Below are 12353 nucleotides of genomic sequence, written 5' to 3'. Positions count from 1 at the left end.
GGGAAAACTGGACAGTTTAGATACATAAGAATAAACCTTGATCACTGTCTTACACCATATACAAATTAACTCAAAATAGATAAAAGATTTGAATATATAAGCAGAAATCATAACATAGGCAGTGTTATATACATATATATATGTATGTATATATGTACATGTATTATATATATATTCATATATAGTATTTGGATTTGAAACCAATTGCAAAGGCAACAAAAGCAATAATAAACAAATGGGACTAAATAAATCTCAAGAGTTCTTCACAGTGAGGAAATCTTTAAAAGAACAATCTTTAAAAAAAGAAAAGGAATCCTACTGAATGGGAGAATATATTTGCAAACCATATATCTGATAAAGGATTAATACCCAAAATATATAAAAAAACTCATGCAACTTAATAACAGAAAAAAGGTATCTGATTGAAACATAGGCAAGAGATCTGAACACATTTTGTTCAAAGAAGATATATACATGGCCAACAGGCACATGAAAAGATGCTCACCATCACTAATTATTGGGGAAATGCAAATCAATACCACAATGAGATATCACCTTATACCTGCCAGGAAGGCTATTATCCAAAGAATAAGAAACAACAAGTGTTGACAAAGATGTGGAGAAAAGGAAACCACTGTGAACTGCTGATGGGAATGTAAATTGGTGCAGCCACTTTGGAACACAGTATGGAGGCTCCTCAAAAAATTAAAAATGGAACTACTGTATGATCTGGCAATTTCACTTCAGAGTATATATCAAAAGAAAATAAAAACACGAATTTGAAAGATATATGTATCTGTACGTTCACTATAGCTTTCATTCCAATAGGAAACAACCTACATGCCACCAATGGATGAATGGATAAAGATAGGGTACAAAGTATGACTCAGCCATTTAACAAAAAGAAAAATGTTTGTCATTCATGACAACACAAGTGGACCTTGAGCGTATTATTCTAAGTGAATAAATCAGACAGAGAGAGACAAATATGTATGATTTTACTTATACGTGGAATCTAAAAAACAAAATAAACATATAAATGAACTCATATATACAGATAAACAGATTGGTGGTTGCCAGAGAAGATGGGTAAGGTTAAGATGTAGATGATATTGGTGAAAATAATCAATAGGTACAAATTTCAATTATAAAATAAATGTCATGGAGATAAACAGAATGGTGACTATAATCAATAATATGGTACTGCATATTTGAAAGATTTTCTCATTATGAAAAAAATTCTGTATCTTTACATGGTGACAAATGATAATTAGACATGGTGGTGATCATTTCTCCATGTATACAAATATCAAGTCATTATGTTGTACACCTGTAACTAATAGATTGCTGTATGTCAATGTATACCTCAATTTTAAAAAGAGGTGAAAAAAAGACAAAAAAATGTTGGTGATCTTGCATACTAGATTTGCAGTCCCATTCATAAATAGTCAGGTAATATGTGGTGGGTATATATTATTCAATATTCATTGGAAGGACTGATGCTGAAGCTGAAACTCAATACTCTGGCCATCTGATGTGAAATGCCAACTCATTGGACATCAGTTTGAGCAAAACATCATTGACTCTATGGACATGAGTGAGCAAACTCCAGAAGATAGTGTAACCAGGAAGCCTGGGATGCTACATTCCTTGGGGTCACAAAGTCGGACATGACTGAGTGGCTGAACAACAATTTACTATGTCAGGCACACATTTTACATATAATTTAATTTTTAAATTTTGTGAAATTAATCACAATAAACTGGAAAATTCTGAAAGAGATGGGAATACCAGACCACCTGACCTGCCTCTTGAGAAACCTATATGCAGGTCAGGAAGCAACAGTTAGAACTGGACATGGAAGAACAGACTGGTTCCAAATAGGAAAAAGAGTACATCAAGACTGTATACTGTCACCCTGCTTATTTAACTTATATGCAGAGTACATCATGAGAAACGTTGGGCTGGAAGAAGCACAAGCTGGAGTCAAGATTGCCGGGAGAAATATCAATAACCTCAGATATGCAGATGACACCACCCTTATGGCAGAAAGTGAAGAGGAACTAAAAAGCCTCTTGATGAAAGTGAAAGAAGAGAGTGAAAAAGTTGATTTAAAGCTCAACATTCAGAAAACTAAGATCATGGCATCTGGTCCCATCACTTCATGGGAAATAGATGGAGAAACAGTGGAAACAGTGTCAGACTTTATTTTTGGGGGCTCCAAAATCACTGCAGATGGTGACTGCAGCCATGAAATTAAAAGACGTTTACTCCTTGGAAGAAAGGTTATGACCAACCCAGATAGCATATTGAAAAGCAGAGACATTACTTTGCCAACAAATGTCCTTCTAGTCAAGGCTATGGTTTTTCTAGTGGTCATGTATAGATCTGAGAGTTGGACTGTGAAGAAAGCTGAGTGCCGAAGAATTGACGCTTTTGAACTGTGGTGCTGGAGAAGACTCTTGAGCATCCACTGAACTGCAAGGAGATCCAACCAGTCCATTCTGAAGATCAGCCCTAGGATTTCTTTGGAAGGAATGATGCTAAAGCTGAAACTCCAGTACTTTGGCCACCTCAAGCGAAGAGTTGATTCATTGGAAAAGACTGTGATGCTGGGAGGGACTGGGGGCAGGAGGAGAAGGGACGACAGAGGATGAGATGACTGGATGACATCACTGACTCGATGGACATGAGTCTGAGTGAACTCCAGGAGTTGGTGATGGACAGGGAGGCCTGGTGTGCTGCGATTCATGGGGTCGCAAAGAGTCGGACACGACTGAGCGACTGAACTGAACTGAATATCATAATAACCTCAATTGACAGATTGGGAAACTATTACATAGAATAGATCATGCTAGAAACTTGCCCGATCAAATTTCAGGAATAAACTGAGTAAATCTGACTCTAGATTTCATCTTATAAATCACAAATTATCTATAGCCTTGATTTATCTTTTAGATTCTGCACGTAAGTATGACAGAGAAAAAAACACTTCATTGAATCTTACCTCTCCCTGTCTATTCTTCTTGAGGTGATGGGCTTAGAAAATAACGATATTTAATGCAATGATGGGCTTCCTTGGTGGCTCACAGGGTAAAACATCTGCCTACAATGTGGGAGACCAGGTTAAATCCCTGAGTCGGGAAGATCCCCTAGAGAAGGAAATGGCAATCCACTCCAGTACTCTTGCCTGGAAAATCCAATGGACTGATAAGCCTGGTAGGCTACTGTCCATGGGGTCGCAAAGAGTCCGACACGACTGAGCGACTTCACTTTCACTTTCAGTGCAATGACTGACAGACTTATTCACTGATGCTTTCACATGGTACAGCGTTCTCTATGTTCCTAGAATCTTCTAGCTTCCCCGATCTCAGATAACATCTGTTCCTGTTACTTTGTGTTTCCATCCTTTGCCCTCACATTTCTACATTTCTGAAATTGTATTCATTCAGTCCAACTGAGAATCCACTGTAAAATATTATCACTAGTATTCCCCAAAACCACCCTCAGTCTGAGATTCACTATACAAACTCACAGAAATCAGAAAAACTATTATATTTATGATTATAGTTTCTTAGAATGAAAGGGTACTGCGGGGAGCGAGCTCCGCCCCTGGCAAAGGTCATGAGGAAGGAGGCTTGGCATACACAAAGGCGGGATCAAGCCTCAGGAGTCTCCCTGGAAATTCTCGAGCAATCTACCCCCCAAACCAGAGTCTGCCTACTTTCTGCTTTGTGCTTTCACCTACACCTCTGACTTCATGGGGGGCTGTCCCCCACTACCTCTCTCTGAAAAAAGAGTTAGCTTACAGCTCCAGTTAATAATTCTCGGGTGTGACAGTGTTTCAACCTACAAACTCCTTTGGAAATCCTCTAGCCTGCCTGAATAGGTTTTTCCGGCCACGTGTGACTGTTCAGAGCCTCCCAACTGTGAGAGGCAGGAGATGTTCTAAACTGTCTAAATACAGATTCCTTTGAGCAGTTAAAAGATTGATTAGAAATTGTATTGGTGAAGGGCTTTTCACTTGTTGGGCCAATGTTTGCTTCTAAGTCTCCATATCCCTTACCTGCTGTGTCCCTGGCAGTGTATTGATTAATATAATTGGTGTAAGTAGTAGCTTTAATGTTTGTAACCTGGGACCCTTGAGTTAATTCTTTTTCTTGTTATAGCCCACCACGCCTTTGCTCTGTAAGAATGCAACTTTATCTAATGCTTTTTGGAGGCTGGCGCCTGACTTTAGAACAATCACCTTTAGAGAAAAAGGCCTCCGGGCCAGAAGATGATGCAAATCACCTAAACTTTTGCATATGATAAGTTTGCAGGAAGAAAGCCTGGCTTACTGCATGACTCTACCCCTTCCCCCATTATCCTCTATGCATAACTTAAGGTATAAAAACTACTTTGGAAGATAAAGTGCGGGCCTTGTTCTCCGAAACTTGGTCTCACCGTGTCGTTCTTTCTCTTAACCTTCTGGCTGAATTATTCAGCCTCTTTTCTCCACTAAATTTCTTCACTGAGCTATCCTCATTCTATTACTCTTCATATCCTTAATTAACATTTAATTAAGCAATTGTTTCCTGATCCTCGCCGACGCCGTCCCTGCTTCGAATTCCCTGGATCAGCTGGGGCTGGTCCCCGGCAGGGTACTGATTAAAATCAGCCCAAATAATAGCAAATGAAGCAACCGACAAACAACTAATCTCAAAAATATACAAGCAACTCCTACAGCTCAATTCCAGAAAAATAAACGACCCAATCAAAAAATGGGCCAAAGAACTAAATAGACATTTCTCCAAAGAAGACATACAGATGGCTAACAAACACATGAAAAGATGCTCAACATCACTCATTATCAGAGAAATGCAAATCAAAACCACTATGAGGTACCATTTCACACCAGTCAGAATGGCTGCGATCCAAAAGTCTACAAATAATAAATGCTGGAGAGGGTGTGGAGAAAAGGGAACCCTCTTACACTGTTGGTGGGAATGCAACCTAGTACAGCCACTATGGAGAACAGTGTGGAGATTCCTTAAAAAACTGGAAATAGAACTGCCTTATGATCCAGCAATCCCACTGCTGGGCATACACACTGAGGAAACCAGAAGGGAAAGAGACACGTGTACCCCAATGTTCATCGCAGCACTGTTTATAATAGCCAGGACATGGAAGCAACCTAGATGTCCATCAGCAGATGAATGGATAAGAAAGCTGTGGTACATATACACAATGGAGTATTACTCAGCCATTAAAAAGAATACATTTGAATCAGTTCTAATGAGGTGGATGAAACTGGAGCCTATTATACAGAGTGAAGTAAGCCAGAAGGAAAAACATAAATACAGTATACTAACGCACATATATGGAATTTAGAAAGATGGTAACAATAACTCTGTATACGAGACAGCAAAAGAGACACTGATGTATAGAACAGTCTTATGGACTCTGTGGGAGAGGGAGAGGGTGGGAAGATTTGGGAGAATGGCATTGAAACATGTAAAATATCATGTAGGAAACGAGTTGCCAGTCCAGGTTCGATGCACGATGCTGGATGCTTGGGGCTGGTGCACTGGGACGACCCAGAGGGTTGGTATGAGGAGGGAGGAGGGAGGAGGGTTCGGGATGGGGAACACATGTATACCTGTGGCGGATTCATTTTGATATTTGGCAAAACTAATACAATTATGTAAAGATTAAAAATAAAATAAAATTAGAAAAAAAAAAAAAATCAGCCCAAGAAAATGGCACATAGTATAGGGCTTCCCTGGTGGCTCAGAGGTTAATGCGTCTGCCTGCAATGCGGGAGACCTGGGTTCGATCCCTGGGTCAGGAAGTTCCCCTCGCGAAGGAAATGGCAACCCACTCCAGTATTCTTGCCTGGAGAATCCCATGGACGGAAGAGCCTGGTAGGTCCGGGGTCACAAAGAGTTGGACACATCTGAGCGACTTCACTTTCACTTTTATAGGGTCCAGGATAAGGAAAATATTTGTTTCTATTTACTCTGTCCCAGTGGATTCATATGGATAGCACCATATTCTCTCAGCAGTGATGCTGACAGCATACTGTCATAAGCATATAATATTCCCAGAGCATATAATATTCCCAACCAGAGAAGTTTACCAAGTCTTGGTGTCCAGTGGGACTAGTCATTTAGGCATGGAGCGCTCACGTGGTTGATCGATTTACTCAAATCCCAGCCTCTCCTGGTGTCAAACTAACACTGTGTGGCTCAAGGCCTTCACCATAAACCACAATTTTAGCATAAAACTGGTTAACAGTCTGGCATATCTCAAATTCCCAGGTAAACAACAACTCTTAGCAGGCAGGATATCCCAGGGATTTATGTTATCTCCTAGAGGCTAGTCAAGGGCAAGACCCTTCTTTGGAATGTGCAAAATTCTAACAACCCAAGACTGCTGAGTTAGTCCTTTGCTGCACAAATGTAATTTACTGCATGAGCCACCACCCGCATTATCTCTACCTAAAATAAATTACTTCACTTCTGAAATCTCATAGCACTTTATTTCTTATTGTATATGTCTGCAGGCTGAGAAAAATTGCTGCGGTTTAGATTATGAAAAGGAGGAAGTTGGAATGACTATAAGAGAAAGAAATAGATGTTAAGCCTTAATTGTGTAATTGAGGGGAGAAACTTGGAGAGAGGATAAATGGCTAATTGGGAAATTTAAGCTGTCTTGCTTCCCATGTAAATTTTAACAAAATTCATTTAAATTACAAGTCCTTGGAGAGGAAGAAGAAATAGGTAAAGGAACATTCTGAGAAAAATGGGATTCAGGCAAAACTCTAACATAGCCAACCATGTTGATGCTACATATAATGGTTTTTCTTTGAATTCTTAATACTTGAGAGAAGATCCCAGTGGCTCAGTGGTAAAGAATCTGCCTGCAATGCAGGAGCTACAGTAGATGCAGGTTTGATCTCTGAATCAGGAAGATCACCTGAAGGAGGGCATGGCAACCCACACCAGTATTCTTGCCTGGAGAATCCCCATGGACAGAGGAGCCTGGCAAGCTACAGTTCATGGGGTACCAAAGAGTTGGACATGACTGACCAAAAACACATACCTAGCATGTTTTTTGGTATACAACTTAATAGCTTTCATCTTATAATTAGGATGTAACAGAAACTATCCTAAAAGTTATATGCGGTGTATAATTTAATACTGTGAGGTAAGAATTTTTACATAGTAAAAAACTAAGGCAACTTAATAAGTACTCAAAATCCAAAACTAATGAGTGGCTTTAAACTTAAGATTTGTACAGTGTCAATAATTTTAAATACTAAATAATACTGAGCCTTATATCACTAATTGCTAGATTGTTACACTCAATAATTTGTGTTTATCAAAAACCTGCTTAAAAGTTGATATTTAAATTAACTGCTATTTCAGGTCAGATCATAAGGGAAATTTAGACCTTCATATCAGAACATTTTCTTGTTAAAAGCAGAATATTGGGCTAGAATGAGTGACAGGTTTGACTTAGAATATATATTATCTTTATTAAAATTTGAACTTAAGCTTCAACAAATAAAACATTCACCTTCATATTGTCATCAATAAGAAGACATAGTAAGTAGTGAAAACTAAGTCATAATTTACTGTTCAGCACAAACAAGAGACCTTCAGCAAGACCATCATCTTCCTGAAAACTGACTGTCAATACTCACTGAGAAGTCATAATGAATAATTTGACTGTTTAATGCAGTGGGAGAACAGTTGGTGGTAAACTCTGAAACAGGAAATAGGTATATATTATCTTCTTCTTTTTACAGTTCTCATCCACTTCACTATTTCTGAGAAATAAAAGATCAGAGCAGAATATACCCACAGACAAAAGAAATCAATTCAAAAATGCAGTGAAGCAAATAGAAAGAAAGCAAAACAATTGATAGGAACTAAAGCAGACTGTTTTGGTCTCCAGGACCAAAGTAATCAAAAAGAAAATAGCTCAGCTGAGAACAGGGACCCCACAAGAGACTGAGCCAGAACTGCCTTTCAGTGTTTGAGTGTCTCATGTGGAGGTTTGGGTCAACAGTGGTCTGCCACAGGGACAGGGGCTCTGGATACAGCAGACCTGGGAGGCACAGTATGTGGCATAAGTCTTCTTTGAGGAGGTCACCATTAACCCCAACAGGAAGCCACTGAGCAGAAGACCCAAAAACTGAAGAACAATTATAACAAAGAAGTTCTAACACTATTATGAAAGTTCTAGGACCCAAACAGAATTCCCAACCTCGGGATCTGGCAAAGGGAATGAGAACCCTTAAGGAATTTGACTTTGGAGGCCAGTCGGATTTGATTACAGGACATCCACAGGACTAGGGAAACCGACTATTGGAGGGCACAAACAAAACCTTGTGCATACCAGGACCCAAGAGAATGGAGCAGTGATCCCCACAAGAGACTGATCCAGACTTGCCCGTGAGTGTCCAGGAATCTCTGGCAGAGGTGTGGGTTGACAGTGCTTACCATGGGGTCAGGGGCACTGAATACACCTGTGCTGGCATTACCACCATTACCCCTACCATAGTTTGGCCTCAGGACAAACAACAAGGAGGGAACACTCCCACCCATCAACAGAAAATTGGATTAAAGATTTACTGAACTTTGTCTTGCAAATCAGAACAAGACCCAGATTCACCCACAGCAAGTCCCTCCTACCAGGAAGTTTTCACAAGCCTCTGGCTCTTATCCATCTGTTCAGTTCAGTTCAGTCACTCAGTCATGTCTGACTTTTGACCCCATGAACTGCAGCAGGCCAGGCCATCCTGACCATCACCAACTCCTGGAGCTTACTCAAACTCATGTCCATTGAGTTGGTGATGCCATCCAACCATCTCACCTCTGTTGACCCCTTCTCCTTCCACCTTCAATCTCTCCAAGCATCAGAGTCTTTTCAAATGAGTCTGTTCTTCACATCAGGTAGCCAAAGTATTGGAGTTTCAGCTTCACCATCAGTCCTTCCAATGAATATTCAAGACTGATTTCCTTTAGGATGGACTGGTTGGATGTCTTTGCAGTCCAAGGGACTCTCAAGAGTCTTCTCCAACACCACAGTTCAAAAGCATCAATTCTTCAGTGCTCAGATTTTTTTTATAGTCCAACTCTCAAACCCATACATGACTACTAGTAAAACATAGTTGGAGTAGATGGACCTTTTTTGGCAAAAGTAATGGCTGCTTTTTAATATGCTGTCTAGGTTGGTCATAGCTTTTCCTCCAAGGAGCAACCGTCTTTTAATTTCATGGCTGCAGTCACCATCTGCAGGGATTTTTGAGCCCACAAAATAAAGTCTGTCACTATTTCCACTGTTTCCCCATCTATTTGCCATGAAGTGATGGAATCAGATGCCATGATCTTAGTTTTCTGAATGTTGGGTTTTAAACCAACTAATTCACTCTCTTTTTTCAGTTCCTTCAACAGGCTCTTTAGTTCTTCACTTTCTGACATAAAAGTGGTGTCATCTGCCTATCTGAGGCTATTGATATTTCTCCCAGAAATCTTGATTCCAGCTTGTGTTACATCCAGCCTGGCATTTGTCATGATGTACTCTGCATATAAATTAAAGAAGCAGGGTGACAATATAGAGCCTGGACATACTCCTTTCTCAATTTGGAACCAGTCTGTTGTTCCATGTCCAGTTCTGAAAGTTGCTTCTTGACCTGCATACAGATTTCTCAAGAGGCAGGTCAGGTGATCTGGTATTCCCTTCTCTTTCAAATTTTCCACAGTTTGTGGTAATCCACATAGTCAAAGGCTTTGGTGGAGTCAATAAAGCAGAAGTAGATGTTTTTTTCAGGAATTTTCTTACATTTCTGATGATCCAATGGATGTTAACAATTTGATCTCTGGCTCTTCTGCCTTTTCTATATCCAGCTTGAATATCTGGAAACTTATGGTTCACATACTATTGAAGCCTGGCTAGAATTTTGAGCATTGCTTTGCTAGCATGTGAGATGAGTGCAATTGCATGGTAGTTTGAACATTCTTTGGCATTGTCCTTCTTTGGGATTGGAATGAAAACTTTCCAGTCCTGTGGCTCCTGCTGATTTCCAAGTTTGATGGCATATTGAGTGCCGCATTTACAAGGCATCATCTTTTAGTATTTGAAATAACTCAACTGGAATTCCATCACTACCACTGGCTTTGTTCTTAGTGATGTTTCCTAAGGCCCACTTGACTTCACATTCCAGTATGTCTGGCTCTAGGTGAGAGATCACACCATGATGGTTTTCTGGGTCATAAAGATTTTTTTTTTGGTAGTTCTTCTGTGTATTCTTGCCACTTCTTTTAATATCTTCTGCTTCTGTGAGTTCCATATCATTTCTGTTCTTTATTGTGCCCAATTTGCATGAAATATTCCCTTGGCATCTCTAATTTTTTCGAAGAGATCTCTAGTCTTTCCCATTCTATTATTTTCTTCCCTTTCTTTGCATTGATCACTTAAGAAAGCTTTCTTATCTCCCCTTTCTATACTTTGGAACTCTGCATTCAAATGGGTATACCTGTCCTTTTCTCCTTTGCCTTTCACTTCTCTTCTTTTCTCAGCTATTTCTAAGGCCTCCACAGACAACCATTTGGCCTTTTTGCATTTCTTTTTCTTTAGGATGGTCTTGATCACTGCCTCTTATACAATGTCTCAAACTTCTGTCCATAGTTCTTCAATCACTCTATCATATCTAGTCCCAGGACTCTATTTGTCACTTTCATTGCATAATCGAGATCACCTTTCAAAGTCCTATCTTTTGCCTTTTCATGTTGTTCATGGGGTTCTCAAGGCAAGAATACTGAAGTAGTTTTCCATTCCCTTCTTCAGTGGACCACGTTTTATCAGAACACTCCACCATAACCTGTCTGTCTTGGGTAGCCCTACACGGCTTGTAGTTTGATTGAGTTAAATGATGCTGTGGTCCATGTGATCAGTTTGGTTAGTTTTCTGTGATTGTGGTTTTCATTCTGTTTGCCGTCTGATATATAAGGATAAGAGGCTTATGGAAGTTTCCTGATGGGAAGGACTGACTGAGGGGGAAACTGGGTCCTCTTCTGACGGGTGGGGCCATGCTTAGTAAATCTTTATTCCAATTTTCTGTTTATGGCTGGGGCTGTGTTCCTTCCCTGTTGTTTGACCTGAGGCCAAACTATCATGGAAGTAATGAAGATAATGGACCGTCTTCAAAAGGTATTGTGCATGCGCTGCTGCACTCAGTGCCCTGAACCTGCAGCAGGCCACCATTGACCCACACCTCTGCCAGAGACTCCTGGACACTCACAGACAAGTCTGAGCCAGTCTCTAGTGGGGTCACTGCTCCTTTCTCCTGGGTCCTGTTGCACATAAGGTTCTATTTGTGCCCTTCAAGAGTCTGTTTCCCTAGTCCTGTGTACATTCTGGCGGCCCTATGGTGGGGTTAATGGCGACTGCTGACCCATACTTTCACAGGAAACACTCAAACACAGTTCTGGCTCAGACTCTGTGAAGTCTCTGGGTCCTGGTACACACAAAGTTTGCTTGAACGCTCTAAGTGTCTCTGCCGGGTAAGGGGTTTGATTCTAAATGTGATTTTGCCCCTCCTACCATCTTTCTTGGGTTTCTCCTTTGCCCTTGGATGTGGAGTATCTATTTTTGGTGAGATCCAACAGTCTCCAGTTGACAGTTGTTCAGCAGTGAGTTATAGTTTTTGAGTTCTCGCAGAAGATGAGCACACGTCCTTCTACTCTGCCATCTGAGGGCAGACAAAATGAAAATAACAAGCAGAGAAAACTAACCAAACTAATTACATGGATCACAGCCTTGTCTAACTCAGTGAAACTGAGCCACTCCAGGTAGGGCACCCAAGACAGATGGGTCACGGTGGATAGTTCTGACAAAACGTGTTACATTAGAGAAGGGAATGGCAAGCTAATTCAGTGTTCTTGCCTTGAACAGTTTGAAACACTGAAAGATGAACTCCCCAGGTCTGTAGGTGCCTAATATGCTACTGGAGAAGAGTGGAGAAATAACTCCAGAAAGAATGAAAAGATGGAGCCAAAGCAAAAACAATGCCCAGTTGTAGATGTAACTGGTGATGTAAGTAAAGTCCAATGCTTTAAAGAACAATATTGCATAGGAACCTAGAATGTTAGGTCCATCAGTTCAGTTTAGTTGCTCAGTCGTGTCAGACTCTTTGCAACCCCATGGATTGCAGCATGACAGGCTTCCCTGTCTGTCACCAACTCCTGTAGCTTGCTCAAACTCATCACTATTGATTTGATGATGCCATCCAACATCTTATCCTCTGTCCTCCCATTCTCCTCCTGCCTTCAGTCTTTCCCAGCCTCAGGGTCTTTTCCAAA

Source organism: Bos grunniens, chromosome 26, assembly GCF_055505025.1.
Source record: "Bos grunniens cultivar Pamir isolate PY7600 chromosome 26, Bosgru_T2T1.0, whole genome shotgun sequence".
NCBI lineage: Eukaryota > Metazoa > Chordata > Mammalia > Artiodactyla > Bovidae > Bos > Bos grunniens.
The sequence above is the reverse complement of the archived record's forward strand: the minus strand, read 5'-3'. Positions refer to the sequence as shown.